We start from the raw sequence: 11,089 nt of genomic DNA on the forward strand, positions 1-11,089 counted from the left end.
TGGTTCTTGTGTGAATTCTAACCCCACCGTGCGCACAGAGGGGTTAAATGAATTGTTTGAGCCAATGCAGTGGCTTCAGTTCTGAATATCTGTCAGAGACATTTGCTGTTCCTTTTCTCATGCCAGTGCACTCTTACATGTAGGACACATTTCACATTATTTAACTTTTGTTTTGTGTACAACTGGACTTGCAAAGACAGAAAGCATCATAATGTGATGTAAACTAGTAATTAATGGTATAAGTCAGCCTTTTTGTAATGTAAAACAAGATACTGTCACTCGAACCCGAGTGCCCAAGTTCTCTAATTATGTTGAATATGAAAATGCTTGTATTAAACTCTGATTTGTAGAAAGAAATTATTAGATTTTTCCACTTGAATTTCTCAGGTTTTTGTGCAGTTATTGTTGAAATAAACACTTTTACTGAATTATAGAATGAATGTAATTCCAGTTTAGAATAATGTGACTGAATTATGCAACTAGTGTGTTTGGCAGAGGCTGATGTTTGGGGTTGCGATAATCTTTTTAAAAAAATACATATCGATCCGAATTCTGGAAGTTGTGTTTGAAAATCTTACACAGTAGTGGAAGTGGACATTTATTTTGTTTCTACTATACAATCATTGGCTTTTTGGATGGGAAGTTCTTGGTATTGTTGTGCATGGTTCTTGAATGTGAATGAGGATTATTTCTTTGGTTTAGAAGCCACAACTTTCAGTTTACACCAGAAACAAGTGTCAAAAAATTCAGAACCTGCTCCTGAAAACTGCACTTGCAGCAGCTTAAAGTTCATTTATTAGTGTCACGAGTAGGCTTATGTTAACAATGCAATGAAGTTACTGTGAAAATCCCCTGCTCGCCACACTCCTGGTCGGGTAGACTGAAGGAGAATTTAAGCATAGTCAATGCACCTAACCACGTCTTTCGGATTGTGGGAGAAAACCAGAGCACCGGTTTTCGGACTCTGGGAAGAAACCCTTGCAGACACGGGGAGAACGTGCAGACTCCACACAGTGACCCATGTTGGGAATTGAACCCAGGTCCCTGGAGCTGAGGCAGCAGTGCTAACCACTGCACCATCCTTTGTACAAAAGCTTTGACAAAAATGAATTTTTTGTCTCCTGCTGAGCAATTGAATTAAAATGAAGTCCTATGTTATTAATTTTCCACAATTTATACTACTAACACATTTCTTGGTGTGAATAGGTAATGAAACCCAATTCTTCAGCCGCTTACCTGCAATGGAAAATGAACTTGGGAGGTTGCATATCACCTCATCCAATAGCTATATTTAAAAAAAAACAAATGAGGATGGGAGTACACAGAATTCTGTTGAATACAAAGATTATTAAAATTAGGATTTGTAGTGTTTTGAGTGTGGACCCTTCACTCCTACCTGTTCTCCACTGCTCTATATGGAGTTAATGATAATGTACCTGAAATGCCCTCAGTCCTAAGGGCCCTTTTGTCTGTAATCTTTTAACACACTATGGGTTACATGATTTGTCTGCCACAAAGCCAGATTCTGGCCTGAGTGCAGCAGAGATCACTGGAATGATGGGTCAAGTTGTCTGATTTTAAGACAAGCTTTCAGAATCCCCCAGTGTTGAATCTTGCTGACTAGCTCAAGCCTGGGATCAACTTTGCTCTGATCCTCAAGAGTTTAACAGTTCACTGTCAGTGCCTAGAGGTGCTTATGAAGTGCTGGCCAGTGGGCAATGTACTGGAGGGCTGCTACCATCTGTGGAACTACTCTAGCGTTGTCAAATGCTGAGGTGAAGAAAAGTTACTTGATTGAGAAAGTAATCTTGCATTGCTCCAAGGTCAGCAAAAGTACATGATGATTTACAGTATATAGAGACGGGTCAATTGATCCTACAGAAGTCAAAATACTGCGGATACTGGAATATGAAACAAAAACAGATGGGAAAATATCTACGGAAAGAGAATAGAGCCAATATTTCTAGTCTGGATGGCCCTTTGGCAGCTAAAGACAAAGAAAATCGGATGGGATTTATGTTGTAAGGGGAGACGGAGGTGGTTTGTGTAAATGACCAAGATGTTACAGCCAAAAAGACACAAGGGAATGCGAATGGTGCTAATAGAATCCATTAGGAGATTGGAATGTGTTAATGGCAGAACAAAGGTGCAGAGTGCCAATGGATAACCTGAGGCATGTGACAGGTGGCCCTAGTGGGTTGGGGTAGGGAGGAGAAACACAATTTGGAAGTGGATAAATGAAACAATGGAAGAAATTAAAATTAAAAATAACAATGTAAATGAATTCAAGAGAAATAAATAAATGGAGAGATGGAGCAGAGAGTTTATGCCCTGAAGTTGCTGAACTCAGTGCTGCCTAGATGTCTGTAAAGTACCCATTTGGAAGATTTGGCACTTTGTGTTGGGCTTTACTGAAACATTGCAACAGGCAAGAACAGACATGTGGACAGGAGAGCAGGATGGTGTATTGAAATGGCAAGCAGCAGGAAGGTTTGGGTCCTATTTGCAGATGGACTGGATGTGTTCTGCAAAGCATTCACCCAGTCTGCATTTGGTCTCTGATGTAGAGTAGACTGAATTGGGAGCAGTGAATGCCATAGACCGGATTAAAGGATGTGCAAGATGAAACAAAAAGAGGGTTTAGGCTCTGGGATGGTGAGCAGGGAAAAGGTAAAGGGGCAGGTGTTGCAGCTTTATTTGTGTGGGACAGGGACAGCATTGGGTATGATGAATGGCAGAATGGACCAGGGTTTCCTGGAGGGAACAGTCTCTGCGGAATGTTGACGGAGTGAGGGAAAGATGTGTTTGGTGCTGCCAACTCCATGATGCCACTGTGCTGGGTGTGTGTTCTCCACACTGGCCTGTTTCCATTTGACTTATCTTGAATATCCTGGAAGTACTATCTTGATGGTGTCACTTGTCAAGTTCTCGAATTCCCTAATGAATACTGTTGTCAGAGCTGCAGTAGTTTAAGGACAAGATCATCTAACCCCTCTCGGGTAAGTAATATATAAAGCAGAATGTAAGTAACAATCCAGGATATGGTACAAGCACGCTTTCATTGGACGTATTCATGGATGGAGGACGTTCACTCAGCGCATTGTTCTGGTTCTGCACAGCTCCTTGGGAAATCGTCCTCCCAGAAGACTAAATGACTATACATGTATTCTGTTGCAGGTTCTCGCGTCTACTTGGGGACATTGCTCCGGCTTTAGTGGTCATTAATTAATCACACTGATAGCATTTAGTCATAGCAATACATACAGCATACCGACCAGGTTTCCTAAACCGAACTAGTCCCAGTTGCCTGCATTTAGCCCATATCCCTCTAAACCTTTCCCATTCATGTACCTGTCCAAATATCTTTTAAATGTTGTAATTGTACCTGTTGTAAATCTACCACCACCTCTGGCAGCTCATTCCATCCACACACCGCCCTCTGTGTGGAAAAAATTGCCCCTCAGGTCCTTTAGTTGTACAGCATTTGATACTCAGCAAATCCCAAGATTAAGGAAAATGAGAACATGAACCTGCAAGGTACGATACTTTGCATGGGCTTTCTTTTTTATTTGTTTCTTGCAGAGTGTAACTTGCATAACCTTGGGCTACAAAATGAAAAACAGTTCTGCTGTTTGAAGGTCTTCGATAAGAGTGACTCCATGTTGCCGGTTGTCTGGATCTATGAACTCCGTGACCCTGAAGGCGCCTTGTGATAGTTGAGATCCTCGGACAAATAAGTGAGATTGAGAAACAGTAAGGTTTGATTTTGTGGGTGAAGATTCAGCGAGATGGGAGGAGAATAAGAGGAGAACTACTAAGTTTCATTTGTTGACATCTAGAATACAACACAAAGATGCACTTATCACTTAACAGGAACAATGAGAACTTTTCTCATGTTGGAAAACAAAAGGAATATTTGACTTTTTTTTCCTGTAGTTTCTAAAGCGTGCGATTACCCTCACTTGGCCTTGCCCAGATGATTACTCATGAGACAAGACAATGTGTTGAACTATTTAGAATCTTAGAATCATAGAATCCCTATAGTGCAGAAGGAGGCTATTTGGCCCATCGAGCCTGCACCAACAACAATCCCTCTTGGGCTCCATCCCCAAGCCCCATCTATTTACTCTGCTAAACCCCTGACTCTAAGGGGCAATTTAGCATAGCCAATTTACCTAACCCGCACATCTTTGGAGTGTAGAAGGAAATCCCTGCAGATCAGGAAGGGGGCAGATGGGAAGAGGGAGAGCGAATGTGTGTGAGAAACACAGCTCACAGTTAAACAATTTAGTCAAGTCAAGTTCTGAAGGAGCAAGATTTTATTTGACGTTCTTGCAAGACCAGGTGTCCAACAAAATAGGCACACCTTGCATAGATTTGCAGCACATTTTATACTTTTTTACAAGCATTGTAATGGCTTTGCAATGTGTTGTTCTCCCCTAATTGGTGGTCCCTGTCCCATCTATGTGTTGTCATTCCCCTATTGGCTCAAGGTGCCCCAAGTTCCCATCCCCTCTACTCCATCTAACCAGGTCTCCTGTTATCACAAGAGTGCATTAGCAAACTCATCCATCTTATCCAACACTGTTACATGTCCAGTTCAGATTGGCGGTAATCAATCCTTTGCCAACTTAATCACTGCTGTCCCATCCATCTCAGTGACCTTTTCCCCCTTTTATGCTTAGTTGTAAAAACAACACATCTTGCAGACCATTTGCTTTTTGTAACTTGGCCTCTTACATTCCTGCAGGATGTGTATGCTTCACTGCACATCACATCTCTGGTGTTATCTCCACATTACAGGCAGTCTTTTTATTATCCCTAATTAATGCTGTGTTAGCAGCATCGAACCTTATGTCCTATGTTTATGACTAAACTCACAGTTGTTTCCATAATGTGGGTTATCAATGTGCCTGACTATATCCAATCTATTTAAGCTATTTCTCTATGCTCTACAGATACATGTGTTAACAGCATCTTTACCTATTGCTCACAATGTGTAAAGTCCATATACAGTCACTGGAGGCTGGAATTGAACCTGGTGCAATGAGGCAGCAGTGCTAACCACTGTGCCACCATGCTACCGCAAGATGTGGGCAGAGCCATAACTCTGCCTCATGCTGCATGTAGGATCTCTATATAGCAAAGAATCCCTACAGTGCAAAAAGAGGCCATATGACCAACTGAGTCTGCACCAACTCTCTGAAAGCGCATCTTACCCAGCCCATCTCCATAACCATAACTAATTCCTTCTAACCTACACATCTTGGGACACCTGGGGGCAATTTACCATGGCCAATTAACCTCACCTGTGCATCTTTGGAGTGTGGGAGGAAACTGGAGCAGCTGGAGGAAACTCACGTAGACATGAAGAAGGTGCAAACTCCACACTCACACCCAAGGCTAGAATCAAACCCGAGACCCTGGTTCCATAAGACAGCCTTCCTAACCACAGTGCATTACAGAATAGAGATTATTTTCATCTCCCAAACTCCAGGATTCTGAGGCTAATTAGTTGGCTGAAGATGAAATGATCAAAATGAACCTTGACCAAAGATTGACTCGGGGCCTATTAGACCATAAATCATAGAATCTGACAGTGCAGAAGAGGCCTATCAGCCCATCTAGTCTGCACCGACCACCCTGGCCCTATCCCCATAACCCCATGCATTTGCCCTAGTTAGTCCCCCTGACAAGGGGCAATTTAGCATAGCTAATCCACTAACCTGCACATCTTTGGAGTGTGGGAGGAAACTGGAGCACCTGGAGGAAATCCACACGGATACAGGAAGAGAATTTGCAAATTCCAAAATGACCTAAACTGGAAATCAAACCCAGGTCCTATAAAATACTGTGGGCCAGGAGTGCTAACCGTCATGCCGCCCCATTAAATGTGTCTTATTGTTATACTGAACGTTGCCAGTCATCACTATCCACCTTTCATTTTCCCCTACTCTCTTGATGGGGTGCCTTATCCAATATGCAAGCAAAGACTGAAGGTAGGGGCAACCTGACCAACTCTTGTGAGGAAAATTAAGGGGCAATCTGGCAAGACATAACAGGAGGGGCAGGGGGTTGCTGCCAGAGCCTAGTGCACCAACAGAGGAGAACAGGTATTATATGTGCGAGAGGTTTGAAGGATATAATTTCATGAAAAACAGCATCCCAGCAGCATGCAACACAGGTTACGGGACAGTGAACTCGAATATGGGACAACCCAGTATAATAAGGAAAGGTTGGTCACCCTTTGGTGAGTGTGGTTACCATATCTGCTCCAGTAAAAGGATGATGCAGTAGTGGCACAGTTGTTAGTACTGTGCCTCTCAGCTCCAGGGATCTGGGTTCAATCCCAGCTTTGGGTCACTGTGCAGAGTCTGCACATTCTCTGTGTCTGTGTGGGTTTCACCCGGTTTCCTCCCACAGTCCAAAGATATGTAGGTTAGGTAGATTGACCATTCTAAATTGCCCCTTAGTAACCTAAGATGTGTTTGATGGATGAGTCACAGTAGATCTGTTGGGGGGGGTGGAGAAGGCAGGCTGGGTAAGATAGTCTGTCAGGAGTCAGTGTGGACTTGATGGGCTGAATGGCCATTTCTGCACTTAGAAATTGTATGATTCTAATGACTGTCAGAAACCCGATTGGTTATCTTCAAATGGCTATTTTAAGCCCACCAACTCCCATGGCTACTTTGATTTTATGGTGTCACACTCACTTCCAATTCTCCCAGTTTCTCCAGCTCTGTCACATTTGTTTCAAATGACCTCATCTTCCAAGATTTTTTTCCAAGATGGCCCCAAAGCAAGGTGACTTCTTGCAAGCTGTGCTCAGCCTACTTTATAATTCTATCTCTTACTCTCGTTCTATGCTTCTAAAACTTCATTCTAAGTCTCTTAAACTCTCTCTGTGACTGTAATGCTACATTCTGCATTTTTTCGTTTCCTTCTCTATGAATGGAATGTTTTGTCTGTATAGCGTGCAAGAAACAATACTTTCCACTGCATGTTAATACATGTAACAATAATAAATCGAATCAAAAATCTTCTGATGACACGTTGACCTGAAATGTTAACTTTGTTTCTCTCACCACTGATGCAGCCAGACGAACATTTCCTGGTTTCACTTCAGAAAGCCAAGCTATATTGTTCCCCATCTCGTACTTCAGTGGATATTAAGCCTATTGTATTGAGCTTATCTTAGTAAATATAAACCAGAAATCAAACATAGCAGCTACCTTCTCAAAGGTTAGTTTGGAAATCAAATCTTGCAGTATTACAGTACAGATGGTCACGCAAAGGCCAGATATAATTTTAAAATCCGATTGCTTCCTTAACAACACATCCTAATATTTCCCAACTGCCCATGAACATTACCAATTGTTTTTAATCCAAAATTTTGCATTGTGACAAAAGCACATTTGATTTATTATGGTCACGTGTATTAGTGTACAGTGAAAAGTATTGTTTCTTCCACACTACACAGACAAAGCATACCATTCATAGAGAAGGAAACGAGAAAGTGCAGAATGTAACGTTACAGTCATAGCTAGGGTTTAGAGAAAGGTCAACTTAATGCAAGGTAGGTCCATTCAAAAGTCTGATGGCAGCAGAGAAGAAACTGTTCTTGAGTTGGTTGGTACGTGACATCAGACTTTTGTATCTTTTTCCCAACTGAAGGTGGAAGAGAGAATGTGCGGGGTGCGTGGATTAATTCACACTGTTAAATCTCATAATTAGTTTGTTTAATCGTGTCTGCCACTTCCCTGACCATGATCTACTTGGATTTGATGACCTGTTGCATGCTTTCATTTGCAGAATGTATACCTAACCTCTCCGCCTCCATTGCTTTATTCTGACCTTTTATGCAGGTTTTGCTGCATATTTTTATATTCACACTTATATTTTGCTCATGCTGTCTAAAATGTCAATTTCTTTACATTTCTCCTTATTCTTAAAAAACAAACTTGCTCCTCAACATTGACTCACACAACTTTCTTGATAATTTGTTCTCACTCGCTAAATATGTATTTCAGGGATAAATTGGGCTTGCGACTTCAACCAGCTTTCCAAGAACACACAATCTATTTGGTTTAAATTAAGGAACAATAACGGATCTGCTTAATTGTTGGGTGTTTCCTACAGGTCACTAAATCACTTGTCTACTTTCCTCCTAATGCCTATCCCTTTGGTCATTTTTGCATTCTCTGCCTTTCCTCCCATTTTACTGTTTATTCTCAAATATTGTCAGCTTTTATGTTTCATCTCTCTACTGTGAAATGAATACCATCAGTCACTAGAAACCAGTTGTGCTCCTACTTCCTGACATATCACTCTGTGATAACTTGCATGTGTAGTATTGTCCACAACGATGATGGGCATTGGACAGTCCAGGAGCCACATATCTGGGTTCTGAGTGTGGCACTATAAGACATAGAGGTTTACAACATGGAAACAGACCCATCGGCTCACCTTGTCCACGTCGCCCAGTTTTTAAGCACTAAACTAGTCCCAATTGCCCACATTTGGCCTATATCCCTCTATACCCACCTAACTGTCTAAATGTTTTTTAAAAGATACAATTGAACCCACTTCTTCTACCACCTCTGGTAGCTCATTTCTGACACTCCATCCTGTATGTGGAAAAAAATGGCCCTCTGGATCCTTTTGTATCTCTCCCTTTAAACCATTGTTGACTGTTGTCCATGCGTACATTCTGCTGATTTCTGTGTTGTTTTTTTCCTACTGGTGTGACTGAAATGATTTGCAGGTAAAGCAAGGGCTGAAGTGAGGTGCGTGCTGATTGCTCACAACATTGACTGTGAGAACTGTGCACTTCCTCTATGTCCAAACTGTCACTGCTGTAATAAAAGTGCAGCAACCAATTTGTATCTACCAAATAATACGATTAACAGAATTGCCACAGTGGTTAGCACTGCTGCCTCACAGTGCCAGAGACCTGGGTTCAATTCCCGACTTGGGAATTGCCTACCTGTGTGGAGTTTGCACATTCTCCCCGTGTCTGTGTGGGTTTCCTCCAGTTTCCTCCCACAGTCCAAAGACACGCTGGTTAGGTACATTGGCCATGCTAAATTCTCCCTCAGTGTACCCAAACAGGCACCAGAGTGTGGTAACTAGGGTATTTTCACAATAACTTTGTTGCAGTGTTAATGTAAGCCTACTTGTGACATTAATAAATAAACTTAACACACTTCAAAATTTTAAGAAATAAATATTGATCATGACATGAATTAAGCATTTTCTCCAAGTTATGAAATATTTGGCGTGTAGTAAATGTTTTTCATCTTATTCACAATAGTGCCATGGGATCTTAAGAAGACCACTTGAGAGGGCATTCACTATCTCCATCCTTGGCAGCGTCAGTGGTGATTCTGATCTTACTCAAGGTTAAAACGTATTTTCCAGAAATGGCTATGGTATATTGAGTAACAGATCAAGTCCCGTTTTTGCATAATTAGCCAGCAATTCTGAAACCTGTTGTAGTGTCCCTGTAAGGCAGCAATGTACATAACCCACCAATTAGGGGCACTAGGCCACTCGGTCCCTCTAACCTGCTCCTGTCAATCACACTTGTTCAATGTAACATGATCTCCAATCAAGTTTTAAAAAAAGTTACCAAACTGATTGGTGTTGTGCAGTTGGTGTTATGTAAATGAAACAAAAAACTTGTATTGTTTTTCTCTCTCTTCCTCAGTATTTTACAAACGACAGGGTCTTTAATGTTGTCAAACAGCGAACTTGGCAAGTCAGTTTACACAGCGTATTGTGATAATGAGCAAAGGTAACCAGGAAAATCTACAACTGCTGTTTAAATATTTCCCTGGAAACTTTACCGACCACCCTCAAATATAAAAATCACATTCAGAAATTGACCACGTGTGCCTCTGTGCCCTTCTGCGCAGGATGATGTTCAGCACGTGACGTACACGGTCCTACATCTACATAATGTAAGATGCCTTCGCTATTGCGCTAAAACACGGCATCTGAAGAGTGATGTGAGCCTGTAACCTATACCACAGTCTATGTGAAATCAGAGTTAGTGAAGAAATATCAGTTAGTGGGACAGAACCCAGATAACCCAGACTGATTAGATGGAATGTGGATTTTCATTCACACAGGACTTTCCCAAGGCAAACTTCTCCACAGTAGTTTCTCCTTATGGATTCTTATCTCCCATGAAAACCTGATATCAACTCTTCAAATATCCCTGCCCTTCCCATGCTGTAAACCTTGATATTGTTTACCTACTGTGGGCTTCAGTGTCATGTCCACCGTTCTTCCGTGCACTTTGCCCCCTCCTCTATGCCCCCACCATTTATCTCAGTACACTTTGCCCCTCTCCCCTTCCCCCCTCCCTTTCCTACCCCGCTCCTTTCCCTACCCCCCTCCTCCTCCTCCCCTTCAACCCCTCTCCCTCCCCCCCCTTCCCCCCCCACTCCCTCCCCCCTCCTCTCCCCTCCCCTCCCTTCCCCCCCCACTCCCGCTCCCTCCTCCTCTCCCCTCCCTTCCCCCCCCCACTCCCGCCTCCCCCCCCCACTCCCGCTCCCTCCTCCCCCCCGCTCCCTCCTCCCCCCCCACTCCCTCCACCCCCCCCACTCCCGCTCCCTCCTCCCCCCCCACTCCCGCTCCCTCCCCCCCCCCACTCCCGCTCCCTTCCCTCCCCACTCCCTTCCCTCCCCACTCCCTTCCCTCCCCACTCCCTTCCCTCCCCACTCCCTTCCCCCCCCCACTCCCTCCTCCCCTCCCACTCCCTTCCCTCCCCACCCACTCCCTTCCCTCCCCACCCACTCCCTTCCCTCCCCACTCCCTTCCCCCCCCCACTCCCCCTCCCTTCCCCCCCACTCCCTTCCCTCCCCACTCCCTTCCCCCCCCCACTCCCCCTCCCTTCCCCCCCCCACTCCCCCTCCCTTCCCCCCCACTCCCCCTCCCTTCCCCCCCACTCCCCCCCCCTGTCTCCCCCTCCCCCCCCACCCTTCCCCTTTCCCCCCCATCTCCCCCCCCCGCCCCGTTTCCCTCTCTGCCCCCCCCACCCAGCTCTGTTTCCCTCTCTGCCCCCCGCTCCGCTTCCCCCTCT

The sequence above is a fragment of the Carcharhinus amblyrhynchos genome, chromosome 33 (assembly GCF_965287045.1).
Source record: "Carcharhinus amblyrhynchos chromosome 33, sCarAmb.v2.hapA, whole genome shotgun sequence".
NCBI lineage: Eukaryota > Metazoa > Chordata > Chondrichthyes > Carcharhiniformes > Carcharhinidae > Carcharhinus > Carcharhinus amblyrhynchos.